The sequence below is a fragment of the Protopterus annectens genome, chromosome 9.part0, assembly GCF_019279795.1.
Source record: "Protopterus annectens isolate FY-2018-M chromosome 9.part0, PAN1.0, whole genome shotgun sequence".
NCBI classification, from domain to species: Eukaryota; Metazoa; Chordata; order Ceratodontiformes; family Protopteridae; genus Protopterus; species Protopterus annectens.
Genome location: NC_056743.1, coordinates 1,969,935,244 through 1,969,949,325, shown reverse-complemented (window position 1 = coordinate 1,969,949,325; position 14,082 = coordinate 1,969,935,244). Strand labels below are relative to the sequence as shown.

Here is a 14,082-nt window from a genome sequence, read left to right as displayed (position 1 = left end):
TATTGCCTACTCCGAGGTGATCTCTGCCTAACATACAAAACTATGTCAAACCCAGAGCTTTTGGACATGCTCCACTTAAAGAAATCCCAATCCCTCAAAGCTACACGCTCTAGGGACCTAAACCTTCTCACCACAATAAACAGAACGTGCTGGAGGGATAGATTCCTGTCCCAGAGACTTCCCATACTCTTGAACAAGCTACCCATCTATGTCAAGCAGAGTTCCTCATTAGCACTCTTCAACAAAATTCTTGATGAGTGCATGTGGAAATAGGAAATTCACCCCGGGGATTACTTCTGTGGCTCTGCTCAACAGGGGCACAGGAAAATAACCTTCTTGGGTGATGAAAGCCAGGGAACCTTGTTGGCTAGGCTTACATAGGCCTTTGGGCCGATAGCCTAGTACCTATCCATGAACCTATAAGAGATGGTCTCTCTTCAGTGCATTTCCCTTTAAGATAGTTTTTTTTTTCATTGAACTGTTTTATTTTGAAAGCTTGTGACCTTATATTGTCAAATGCAAATGTCTAAATACCAATAATCTCTGCTGAAAGAATTTTGTGCACGCTTCTAGATATGATCTTCTACTTTACATCACTTATTTATTTTTCTTAAGTGTGATTCCTGATTTAAGGTTGAAGATGGATGGATGGATTAATTGCAATACCAAATTTTAAGACGTACAACAAACAGGTACAGATTTATCAACACATTTATGCTGCAGGATTGTTTTTATTTCTGTGGGTATAACGTATTGTGGTGCATATGTGTTTACATCGTGGCTTAACTGTATTTCTTGCAGTTTTTCCTGTAGGGTTTGCTTGCATGATTTTTTTGCCTTGTGATTTGGTTACAGTAGGAACTGTCATGTGTGACTACTGGAGAAGAGGAGTTCAAAGGTGATAGTGAATTGTATTCAATGTATTTGTATTGAAAAAACAGTTTAAAAAAATGGGCATGTCCCTGTTCAACACTGTGAATAAAACCTCAGGTGTCAGATGCAGTCAGATTACTTCCTTGTTGTTTCATGCAGAGCTTGGAGAGATGCCCATATATAGTAACACAGAAGTCATGAGTGCTATGGATTTTTCGGTGTTGGAAATAATGGAAATTATTTTCACATAGCCTTTATATAATTAGTAGAACTGAGCATGAATGTTTGTGGTGTCACTGGAGGTGTTTTTCACAGCAGAGAGGTTAGGTCTCTGATAATAACAAACCTTCATTGGGAGGAGAAACAGAAGTGTCTGGAAGGAGTTTTCTGATCTGCAAGCAGTGAGTACGTTATTATTTTATTCACCTTAAACATCTGCTCTAATGTGATGTGTTTATTCTGTTATGAAAAGAAGTTATTGCACTCTAATCACTGTGACTTCATATCAAAGTAGACAGCCTCTGGCTTGAACACCGCTTGAGTTCATTCATTTTAATAAACTTAACTTGAACTGACTTAAAACAAATTTTTGTGTAAAATAATGAATTAATTATATTAATTCTAATAAAACCAGTACATTATATTTTCACTTTTTCTTCCTTCAGAATAATTTCTTCTGGGCTGTATGTTGTTCTTATCTAAACAGTATAAATGTGACAATAAAAACATTGCTTCTTAGCAAACCTGTGTGCGAACTTATCATTTTATGCTATTTTCTTAACAATGCAGTCAGTGAGTATTGTGTCTGAGATACAGTGCTGTGATTTTTCCTCAGTGATAGTGTAAGAAGTCATTAAGGACTTCATATCGCACTATGAGACTTCTGGCTTGTACATCACTTGAGCTCAAACATACAGAGTTAATTTTATATTAATCAATTTATAATAAAACTGTACAGTATATATTCCCGTTCTCTTTGTACAGATTAATCTCTTCTCATTTGTATGTTGTTTTTACACCAGTATTATAAATCTGACAAGAAAAACCTTGCTTCTTAGCAAACCTTTTGAGGGGATGATTCTTTTTTCCTTTAACTCTGTTTAATAATTACTGCATAACTTTTATAACTTTGTGCTCTTTGCTTTTGCTAAGCGACTGAAAATTATAGTTCCAAATACAGAAGTTGCAGCAGTATTTTGTGTGTGTGTGTGTGTGTGTGTGTGTGTGTGTGTGTGTGTGTGTGTGTGTGTGTGTGTGTGTGTGTGTGTGTATGTGTATGTGTAGTCAAATTCTTTTTTTCTTTAGGTGTATAACTGCCAATGTTCTACCCTGACAGTACCCTACACTCCAAACAATGCTTTATTTTGTGATGTTGCATACAAATAATTTAAATAAATTGAGGTACTGTATTTATGATTGGGTGTAGGCTGCTTATGCTGTTAATTTTCAATAGAAAAGTACTATTGCATTCGGTTTCATTTAGGTGTGTAATATCTGTTTTACTTTGTTAAGTGAGGTACAGCATTCTTCTGAAGGACAAATTTTCAGACACTGCCCAAAATTACAGACACAACACAAATATACATTTGTGCAAATACTGACTGCAGCTTTTCTGCTTTTTTCCAGGTTGTTGTTGTTGTGTCTTTTTTCCAGGTAAGCCAACAAAATCCAAGTGTCCGTTTTCAGGGGTAACTTAGTAGCACTTTTTAAGTGACTTGCATCCCACAGTAAGCACAATGTGAATCTACATTAGGATAGCACCAAAGTCTGTAGATTTGTTTACATATGTAGAGCATGAGCTATGAAGCAGAATGTTCCAGTGTTAGACACGGAGACCTAAACATCAGTTATTATGCACATTGCCGCAGACTGCAGAAGTTATCAAGTCTGAATATACAATGAAAAGGAAACAAAATGCATTAACTACCTATGTACAACCAGACCTAGGCGGCAGGAGGTTTGAAAGATGCTATGAGATGACTTAGCAATGAAAAAAGGAAGACAGTGTATTTTTTGGAATATTTCATTTTTTTTAGCAGAATTATTTTAAAATACTCCTCCAATGAGTAAAACAAGTGATGAAATGACTATCACATTTACTATGCATCAAAGAATGCAGACCAGCAGGTTCTTATGCTTTTGTAAATAAGAACTGAAGTACTGGGAATGGTGGTGATGACTTCAAAGCGGAGAAGGGGATTACAGGAACAAATGAATGACTGGGGTTAACTGGAATGGGGTGGGGCTTTATTACAACAAGTCAATGACCATTACAACAGATGGTGTCAGTCATATTCGGCCATAGATCATTATAGCCACTTTATGGACTATATAGATCTCAGATGTCTGAATGTAATCAAAAAGGCCAGCGTTAAGTAAAATGAAACCCTAGACAAAGCACTTCATGTCCCTCCTTTACACGGTGATTCCACCAGAGCATCGTTAATGCCCATCACCTGCTCCACATTATCCAGACAGACTACACTTTTGTGTCTTACTTTTTTCACACATTGTTTTACTTTTCAGCACTTTCTTTCATCCTTCTAACATCCTTTAAATGGCCATGACTCCACTGCAATTAGTGTTTCAAACATCAGTCAATTTTTTGGGATACTGGGGCTGCTAGATGCCCAGAAGTCATATGGTTTTAGATTCCTTGAGGTGCATCTTATAATTGTTTTTACAACTTTTTGATTTAATGATGGTCTGAGCAAAAATCATGAGGAAAGAAAATAATTAAGTCTTACTTTTACTTTCCAGATAAAGTAAATAAATCCTAATATGGTGAACATGTCTGCTTGCCTAACTCTTAAAAAAAAAAAAAAAAAAAAAAGAATTTATTTTAGCCCACCTTCACACACATGCACACACACACACACACACACACACACACACACACACACACACACACACACACACACACACACACACATGTGCGCGTGTGTACACACATCACACTTCTCAACTCTACACATTATCAACAGAATGTCCAGATTTTGCCTCATGTTTTTGGTCTCCTTCACCAAAAACTGTGATTTTCTGGCAAATCATTAGCAAATCATTGAGGACTGAACGTAGAAAATAATGGCAGAAATTTAACAGAAAAGCATAGTAAATCAGCTGAAAGCAGGTATTAGGAATGGAGAAAGTGCATGTTCCTGTCACTGAAGTCATAGTGACTTCACAAAACAGGAGGGGCATGGGTGGGGAGGGATGGGGTTACATGTGATGTGAGGGGTGTGGCCTTACTCCAGTTTTAGCCACAATGAAAGGTGGCAACCCTATCTAAAACTCAAATTTCTGTCATTATTTTGTGATGTGACTTCATATCCTTTATAAAATTCATGCTAATGCAAAACCTGGTATTCTATCAACTTTTGAAGTATGTAAGAGCAGTATTTAAAAACTGTCCCTATTTTTGGAGCTTTGTCCCCCCCCCCCCACATTACTTATGACTTTGTCCAGATTTCTTGCTCTAAGAGCTTGAGAGGTATTACACTCACAGACATACACGTGTGAGCACCTCAGGTATGAGATTGCAATACAATATGTCACACATGAGTATGATAATTTATTTTAGACCACCTTAGCATGCACAAACATACATACACACATGCACACACAAACACACACACTTGCCCACCAATTGCACAAGGCTGTGATTGCTCAGCTCAGTGTTTTCCCTTCCACCACTACTCACACCTTAATCTCTTAGCTCAAGGATAAAGCAGGAAGATAAAATAATGGGGGACAAATAACCAAAATAATGATTACATATAGACTTTATATAGTTAGAAAGGTGCTAGGAAAACAGACCTTTCATTACCATGATTTTTCTGTTGGCTGCTAAGCCTGAAACTCAAAATCAAAACAGACCAAGTTATTTCTAAGCTAAATAAAGACTAACAAGAAAACTTAATTAAGATATAAATCTACAAATGCTAATGTAACTCTCACTACAGTATTAAAGTACATAAAAAATGAACTGTTGCTGTAAAAAGGTTTAAAATTTAACTCGTACAAGTCACCCCCAAACTGTACTTGCTATGCAAACTACATGCATGTTCTCTGGAAATGTATACAAATAAAGTAGCAGATATCCACTCTTACAAGATAGCCACTGTAGTGAGATGCCACCCCCCCAAAAAAAATTAAACAAGTTATGAAGGCTGCCAGCCCAGCTAGATGGAATTTTGTAAATAATCTTATGTCATATGTAAATAATATTATCCAAAGGCTTGTTTTACAAATGTAAGAAAACTGTGTTATGCACTCTGCTGGAAAATAGCAGATGTGTATAACCAATATGCCAGTGCAAATGTATGGTTTCATAGGTATTGTCGGAATATACAGAGTTAACTTGCAAAACTCTAAGAAAATACACTGATAAGTAAAGAATTTTACAATGTGTATAAAGTTAGTTTATCTCGGCTAAAGAGACAGAATCTCTACAGCTGGAGTTTCATTCTATTGTCTGGAAACATAGGTAATAACAGGTTTCCAAGGTAATTGTTTTATGACTTTTTAGTTTCAGGCAAGCTTTTAAGAAGCAATTGCCAGCTTCTGAGAGAGAAGTATTTTTAACAGAGACATGCTAAAAAAGTCCCTGCTATGATGTGACAAGAATGATGTAATCTGAGATGATTCGGCAGTAATGTGTATTATCAGTTTAAGAACTATCTCAGAGAGAAAAAGAGTGCATTTTGTATCTTGTTCTGGACCTGTTAACAACTCACTAGCACTTCTTGCCTTGCTCTGTAAGTTATTTAGAACTTAGTTTCTCTTAGAGATAGATAGGAATATAACAAGAGTAGTCTAGATGTTTTCTGTATTTATGTGAGACTGTCCTGCTATATTTTAAAGTATTTCCTGTGAATTGTGAACTCTGCTGTCACTGTGTTGAGTTAATAGGTATTGTCAAGTTTTTATTATTTATTATTAAATATATTAAACCTTTTAAATGTGGCTGGTTTTGTGTAGAGATATATAAGCTCTTAGTGTACTTGCATGCATGTATGTGTGTGTGTGTGTGTGTGTGTGTGTGTGTGTGTGTGTGTGTGTGTGTGTGTGTATATATATATATATATATATATATACATATATATATATATATATATATATATATATATATATATATATATATATATATGGTGATACTGTACAAGCCACTCCTAAATAGCCTTTAAGTCTTAGTCACAATTAGCATTTGGATAATAGTAACATTGTACAGTAGAATTGGACACCCTTTGTTAAGGGCATTTATAGTAGCTGATAATACATCTGCAACAACTGGAAAGGCCGCAGAAATACCTCACTAAAAGAATCACAGGCCTAAAGCAGATGCCCTATGCTGACCGTCTAAAAAACTCCAGCTATACTCTGTCACATATTGTCTACTCAGAGGCAATCTCTGTTTAACATACAAGGCCATGTCAAACCCAGTATTGCTGGACATGCTACACTTAAAGAAATCCCAGTGCCTCAGAGCCACATGCTCCAGGGATCTAAACCTGGTCATCACAATAAACAAAACATGCTGGAGGGATAGGTTCCTGACCCAGAGACTCCCCATACTCTGGAATAGACTGACATACATGTCAAGTTGAGCAGCTCTTTAGCCCTCTTCAAAAGGAACCTTGACGATTGGATGGGAGATAGGAAATTTACCCCAGGGATCACGTCAGTCGCCCTGCTAGACAAGGGACCAGGGAAGCAAATATTCTGGGAAGAAATATCCAGGGAATTGTTATGGCTAGGCTTGTACAGGCCCTAGATCCAATAGCCTAGTACCAACCTATGAACCTATAAGAGTGATTGGTGGCAGGTGGTACTACCATATATTCTGGGCAGAAGGGGGTATAGCTACAGAACCTGTGCCAGCCTTCCCCAGGAGTGTCTGTGTGTTTGTACATAAATCAAATCTCAAAGTGTGTGTGTGTCAGCTACTTGGGCAGGGACACGAAGCACTGGTTGGACAGAGAGGGTGCTGGAGATTTTGGCTTGACCACTCAGCTGAGATCTAAGCACTATAGCTGTGCCAGTGGGGAGTCTTACTGGGGATCTGGAGAGAAAGGGAGAAACCAGCGCCAGACTGAATGTGATCTCTGTGTGCTCTTAAGGGAAATTGTACTTTACTGTGTGTGTGTACTTATCATCCTCCTAATGTGGATGTCCCTCGCTGATGCTAGTGCAGAGGATTTAGGCTCCTTGATTACTTGGCCAGTGCATGGGTGTCACATATTAATTGTTTGGCAGTGGTGGGATTTCTGCATCAAATATTAATTGTTTGATTGTGGTAATATAGTCACATCACATATTAATTGGTTTGTAGTGGTATGGACATTTGATTTCTGTAGCTTGTGTACAGTGATCACTGCAAGGGTTTTTGTACTCTAAATCAGCCACACAGTGAACATTCAGAGTTCATATCACAATTGTTAGCTTAGTTAGTCAGGGAGAGCAGGCAAGCATGTCAGCAGAGGAGTATAGCACACTGACAAGGAGCTAGTTGGCTGAGATGTGCCAGGCTAAAGGACTGGTGCATGGAAACCTGACTAAAGTACGCATGACTGCAGCTATGGTCAGAGCTGTATCAGAGAATAGCAATAGGGAGAACAATCAGACTGGCTGATGAAATGTACAACACTCAGAGAATGTACAGTTCAACCTTTCTACAGAGGACTTAAAAATCCATCTGGAGTTAAAAATACTTGAATTGGAGGCCAAGTACTTGAAAATAGAAGCAACAAAGAGACTGAGGCATCTAGAGACTAAGGAAAATCAGAAACTGTGATGACTGAGGAGAATAAGAAACTGCTATGCCTGGAAGCTGAGGAGATAGAGAGGCAGAGGCAACATAAAAAGGAGATGCTGACTCTTCGCCAGAGTCATGGAGGTAATGGGGGAGGGAGTAACCAGACCTAGAAGCACAAAAAGGTCAGTAAATTTCTTCCACTGTTTACAGAGGGGGATAATTTTGATAGTTTTATTCATATGTTTCACAGGCTATGTAAACTGTAAACAATACAATGTTGACCAAGGGCTCTGGGTATGGTTCCTGAACCCCTTACTCCATAGTAAAACTGCAAATGTTCTATCCAAACTGTCTGATAATGACTTTTTAAATTATAATGTTGTAAAGAATTGTTTGCTAGAATTTTTTAAGCTAACACCTGAAGCTTATAGGAAAAAGTTTTGTGAGCACAGACACAAGCAGATAAAAGTGTGTGTGAATATGTTGCTGAACTAAGCACTTATTTTCATAGATGTGTGAGTCGATGTCAGGTCACCACTTTTGCCTTACTGTAGATGAATTGGGGAAGAAGGGAGACCTATACCTAGTAAGCAGGGCATCCCTGGACAGGAAAGGGATACCCAGTGCTGCTAGGTCTAAAGCAAACCATGGTGGGCAGCCCACACTGCCCCAACAGAATCTGCCAGTGGAAGGGGGAGCCACTAGACCAGGTACATGTCCAAGACCTAGGGTTAAATGTTTTGAATGCAATCAGTGGGGCCATGTAGCATATAGATGTCCATGGAGGCAAGGTGGGGAACAAAAGGTGGGGGAGCCAGTAAGGGGGAAAGACAAAATGCAAACAGTAGGTTGTTTTGAGACAACTTCAGTCAGAGCTTTAGGAGGGACCCCATTCCAAATACCTTTGGCTTAGGGTTCACCTTGACGGGAAGGATGGAAAAGGAAGCCAGCATGTAGGTGTGTTTCAGGATATCCCTGCAGATGTCCTGATAGGAAATGATTTTGATAATGCAGTACTGTGTGTTCATGCAGTTACATGCAGTCAGGTTTGGAGACAAGCATGTGGGTCTGGTAGCCTGGGGGAGACCCAGACAGACTGCACACTTGCCACCAGGACTAGTGAGGTGGTTACTTCAGGGAGGAAACTACTCTGTAGCAGTGAGAATGAAGGTGCGCCACAGCTGCTTGTGGGTACTGATGGTCCCTTGGACAGAGTGACTGCAAGGGCAGTGGTGAGTAGTCGTACCCAGACTGACAGTGAGGCACCGCTGTCAGTGGATACAAAACTTCCTGTGGAAGGTGAGCTCGGAAGGGTTACTAAGAGAGAATTCAGACAGGCTCAGCTATCAGACACTACATTACAAGGCCTGAGAGAGGAAGCTAGTGAGGCACCTTCTCAAGGGAAGGGGGAATCTATATACTGGAACAAAGGGTTACTGTATAAAGAGTGGACCCCTGAAAGAGGGCTAGAGGGTGAGAGAATACAGCAGTGTTTTTGGGAGTACCTAGAGCCTACCATCTGGCACTTCTAGCCATAGCCCATGATATTCCCTTTGCAGGGCATATGGGCATAAAACATACAAAGAGATGTATTATGCAGAACTTCTATTGGCCTGGAATTTCCAGAGATGTAACAGGGTACTGCAGGACCTGTGAGCAGTGCGAAAAGGTAAGCAAGACAGAAAACAAGGTGAAAGCTCCTTTGATGCCTTTGCCTGTGATTGTGGAGCCATTTCAGAGGGTAGCTATGGATATTGTGGGGCCTCTGAGTACCCCAGGTTCCACAGGGAAAAAGTATATTTTAGTGGTAATAGAGTATGTTACAAGATACCCTGAGGCAATGGCTTTCCTCCATTGAGGTGGAAAAGGTGGCAAATGCTTTGTTATACATTTTCAGCAGGGTAGGTTTCCCAAAAGAAGTACGGACTGACAGAAGTACCAATTTCATGTCAGACCTGCTGGCTTGTCTGTGGAAGCACTGTGGGGTGAAGCACCTGAAGACCACCCCCATCATTCACAGACTTATGGTCTTGTTAAGAGGTTAAACTCTAAACTCAAGTCCATGCTATGGGCATTTGCAGACCAGTTTATAGGCATAGGTTGAGGGGGCCTCAATTCAAGATGAGTGGAAGGGGGAGGGGGAATCCCAAAAGGAGTCTGTTGTGGCATATGTCCTAAACCTCAGGACAAGGCTCAGGGAACTCATGGGCTTGGCCCAGGAGAACCTCGCAGAAGCCCAACAGCAGAAGATGGTCTGGTATGACAGGAATGCTTGAGCTAGAGAGAATGTTGTAGGGCAGCAGGTAATGGTTTTCATTCCTGTCAGACACAACAAGCTGAAAGCAGCTTGAGAGGGACCCTACAAGGTGGGAAGGAATGTCAGTGATGTTAACTACATAGTAGAACTGCTAGGCAGGGGCACAAACTGTACCATGTTAACATGATGAAACCTTACCATGATAGGGAGGCCCTTGTGCTGAGTATTTGAGTGGATTGCAGGAGGAGTCTGAGGGACATCTGGTCACTGGTCACCTCAGCGAGGCTCAGACTGACACCTCAGTGGAAGGGGTAGCAATGTCCCAGCAGCTATCTCTTACCCAGGTTCAAGAAATCCAAGCAGTGTTACAGGAGTTTGGGGACATGTTCACTGGAAAACCAGGGTGCACCCACCTGGTGTAGCACCAGGTGGATACAGGACCCCAAAGGCCTATTAAGCAGGCCCTTTATAGGATGCCTGAGAGAGTCAAGCAGGCTCTGGGGGGGGGGGGAATACAGGAAATGTTGGAGCTAGGGGTATTTCAGGAGTCCAACACTCCCTGGGCCTCCCCAGTGGTGCTGGTGCCAAATAAGGATGGCAGCACCAGGTTCTGTGTAGACTACAGGAAATTAAATAGTCACACAGAGTCAGATGCTTATCCCATGCCTAGGACAGATGAAGCCCTAGAGAAGTTGGGTGTGGCTAAGTAACTTACCACCGTTGATCTTGCCAAGGGTTACTGGCAGGTGCCCTTGACTCTCATTGCTAGAGAGAGGTCAGCCTTTGTGACTTCTTTTGACTTGTATGAGTTCAGAAAGATGTTGTTTGTGATGAAAAATGCCCCAGTGACTTTCCAGAGGCTGGTAGATCATATCTTAGAAAGATCAAGAGATTTTGCCCTTAATTACCTAGATGATAATGCCATCTACAGACATTCCTGGCAAGAGCACCTTCAATGTGTCAGGGTGGTGCTGGGCAGACTGCAGAAGGCAGGGTTGACCATTAATCCCAGCAAATGTCAGGTGGGTATGGCAGAGGTCTCCTACCTGGCACATAGAGTGGGGAGTGGTAAGATCAGCCCAGAACCTGCCAAAGTGGAAGCCATTCAGGCATGGCCTGCACCTGTTACCAAAAAGCAGGTAAGGGCATTTTTAGGGATAGTATGGTACTACAGAAAGTTTGGCCCCAGTTATAGTACCATAGCTGCTCCCCTCACAGACCCAACAAGGATAAATAGGCCAGATAAGGTAGTGTGGACCACAGCATGTGAGCAGGCATTCCAGAAGCTTAAAGAAGCTTTGATAGGACCCTCTGTGGTAGCCAGTCCAGATTACAGCAAGAATTTGTTGTGCAGGTGGATGCTTCAAACCATGAGGTGGTGGCTGTTCTTAGCCAGATTTCTTCAGAGGGAGAAGAGCACCCAGTGGTTTATCTCAGTCGTAAGTCCCAACCCAGGGAGGAATGCTATGCAGCTGTAGAAAAAGAATGTCTAGCCACAGTGTGGGCACTGCAAAAACTTCAGCCTTATCTGTATGGAAAGAAATTCACTGCAGTTACAGATCACAATACCCTAACATGGTTACATTGAGCCAACCAGCAAAATGCCAAGTTGCTAAGATGGAGTCTAGGGTTGCAAGCATATGATATGACAGTGCAGTACCACAGTGCGGTTAGCAATTCCAAAGTAGATGGGCTCTCAAGACAGGGGAATGGGGTAAGGTATACCCAGGTAGACTCAACCCTCTCAAGCAACATACCTCTCAACCTCTTAATGAAAGAAATCTGGACAAAGACTGAAAAAATGGGGGTACAAAGGCCCAACAATAGGGACAGATTTTAAATATTGCTTTTATAAACTTAGAAAGTTACTAGAGTAACATGGTTTGTTTTAACTTATATATTCTGAAGGATTTGAAGTCTGAAACTCAAATGTATGTCATTATTTAGTGACTTCAATCCTTGGATCATCCCTCCAATTTGCAGGAAGCCACAAATTTTATGAGGAATAGACCAAAAATATACGACAAAAATTTGGACATTCTGTGTAAATCTGTACAGTTGAGATGTATGTCAAACAATCTTTCTCAAGGGTCACTTGAAAAACTAGCTTGATTTCTCGTGGGGGGGATTGTGAAGGCTGCCAGTCCAGCTAGATAGAATTTTGTAAGTAATCCTGTGTCATTTGTAAATATTAATATGTTTCAAAGGCTTGTTTTACAAATGTAAGAAAACCGTGTTATGTGCTAAGCTTCAAAAATATAACCACAGTGCTCCCTGCTGAAAAAGAGCAGAAGTGTATAAGCAATATGCCAATGCAAATGTATGGTTTCATAGTAAAGGTTGGAATATACAGAGTTAATTTGCAAAACTCTAAGAAAATAAGCTGATAAGTAAAGAGTTTTACAATGTGTATAAAGCTAGTTTATCTCAGCTAAACAGTCAGAATGTCTACAGCTGGAGTTTCATTCTATTATCTGGAAACAGAGGTAATTACAGGTTTCCAAGGTAATTGTTTTACAACTTCTCAGTTTCAGGCAAACTTCTAAGAGAGAATTGTCAGCTTCTGAGAGATAAGTATTTTTAACAGAGACATGTTAAAAATTTAAGTCCCTGCTAGGCTGGGAAACTAAATTAGAGCTGACAAGAACGATGTAATCTGAGATGATTCAGCAGTAATGTTATTATCAATTTAAGAACTATCTCAGAGAGAAAGAGAACGCATTTTGTATCTTGTTCTGGACCTGTTATCAACTCACCAGCACTTCTTGCCTTGCTCTGCAAGTAAGTTATTTAGAAATTAGTTTCTCTTAGAGATAGATAGGAATATAGCAAGAGTAGTCTAGATGTTTTCTGTATTTATGTGAGACTGTCCTGCTATGTTATTTTAAAGTATTTCCTGTGAATTGTGAACTCTGCTGTCACTGTGTTGAATTAATAAGTATTGTCTTGTGTTTTTATTATTTATTATTAAATATAGTTAAACCTTTTAACTGTGGCTGGCTTTGTGTAGAGATGTATAAGCTCTTAGTATACTTGCATATATAGTTAGTGATACTGTACAAGCGACTCCTAAAGAGCCATCAAGTGTTAGTCATACTTAGCATTTGGATAATAGCAACATTGCACAATAGAATTGGACACCCTTTGGTAAGGGCCTTTATAGTAGCTGATAAGGGTCGTTGGTGGCTTGTGGTACTACCGTATAGTCTGGGCAGAAGGGACCATAGCTAGAGAACCTGTGCCAGCTTTTCCCAGAAGTGTATGTGTGTTTGTACATAAATCAAATCTCAAAGTGTGTGTGTGTGTGTGTGTGTGTGTGTGTGTGTGTGTGTGTGTGTGTGTGTGTGTGTGTGTGTGTCAACTACTTGGGCAGGGACATGCAGCACTGGTTGGACAGAGAGGGTGCTGGAGATTTTGGCTTGACCACTCAGCTGAGATCTGTACCATATAGCTGTGCCAGTGGGGAGTCTTATTGGGGATCTCGCAAGAAAGGGAGAAACCAGCCCCAGACTGACTGTGATCTCTGTGTGCTCTTAAGGGAAATTGCACTTTGCTGTGTGTACTTGTCATCCTCCCAATGTGGACATCCCTCACTGGTGCTAGTGGTGAAGATTGAGGCTCCTTGATTACTGGGTCAGTACACGGGCATCACACAAGTTACCAAGCTCATTCGTGAGCCCAGGATCTGCAAGAGAATTACACATCCTGAAAGCTACTCACTTCCTGTTCAAAACCACAAGAAAGCATATTTTCTCCCGGAAAAAACTCTACCTGCATTAAGCATTTCTTCCATTGTTCAGGTTGCTTATTTCTCCATAGTGAAGCGCCTCTTTGTTTACACTTAGGTTTCAACTCTCTTACCAGCACAGCGCAACATTTACAGTCTGACTCTGACTGAGGATAGAATTAACTGGTTGTATTTGCAATATTCACATTCAGAAGGCTCAGTGGACGATGCTCTGCTTTCTTTGTTTGAAATACTTTACGTGTCTAATATCCACCTCACTTGAACTCATGAGCTACTTTTCACTACCTGTGCGATGTCTTTGTTCATTATACATATAAATATTTTGTTTCCTTTTTTCATTTTTTCTTATTTCTTGCACTGTATAAACTGTTGAAAGCTATCTGCATTAGACATTTCTTCCATTATACATGCATCTCTTATTTGTTTTGATTTAAGTTTGAACTCTCTCAG

At 40.3% G+C, this 14,082-nt stretch overlaps 1 protein-coding gene across 2 annotated transcripts in view; it reads left to right on the top strand.

The window, feature by feature from the left end:
* The first annotated feature begins 1,034 nt into the window (after positions 1-1,034).
* Positions 1,035-14,082, top strand: part of LOC122812362 (beta-1,3-galactosyltransferase 2-like) — an 87,906-nt gene continuing 74,858 nt past the window's right edge. Inside the window, exon 1 of one of the 2 annotated variants that reach the window (XM_044084794.1) lies at positions 1,035-1,274. The gene's annotated coding sequence lies outside the window, so the exon portion shown is untranslated. Of the gene's footprint in view, positions 1,279-14,082 lie in introns of both variants that reach the window. The other variant, XM_044084793.1, reaches the window with a different exon arrangement.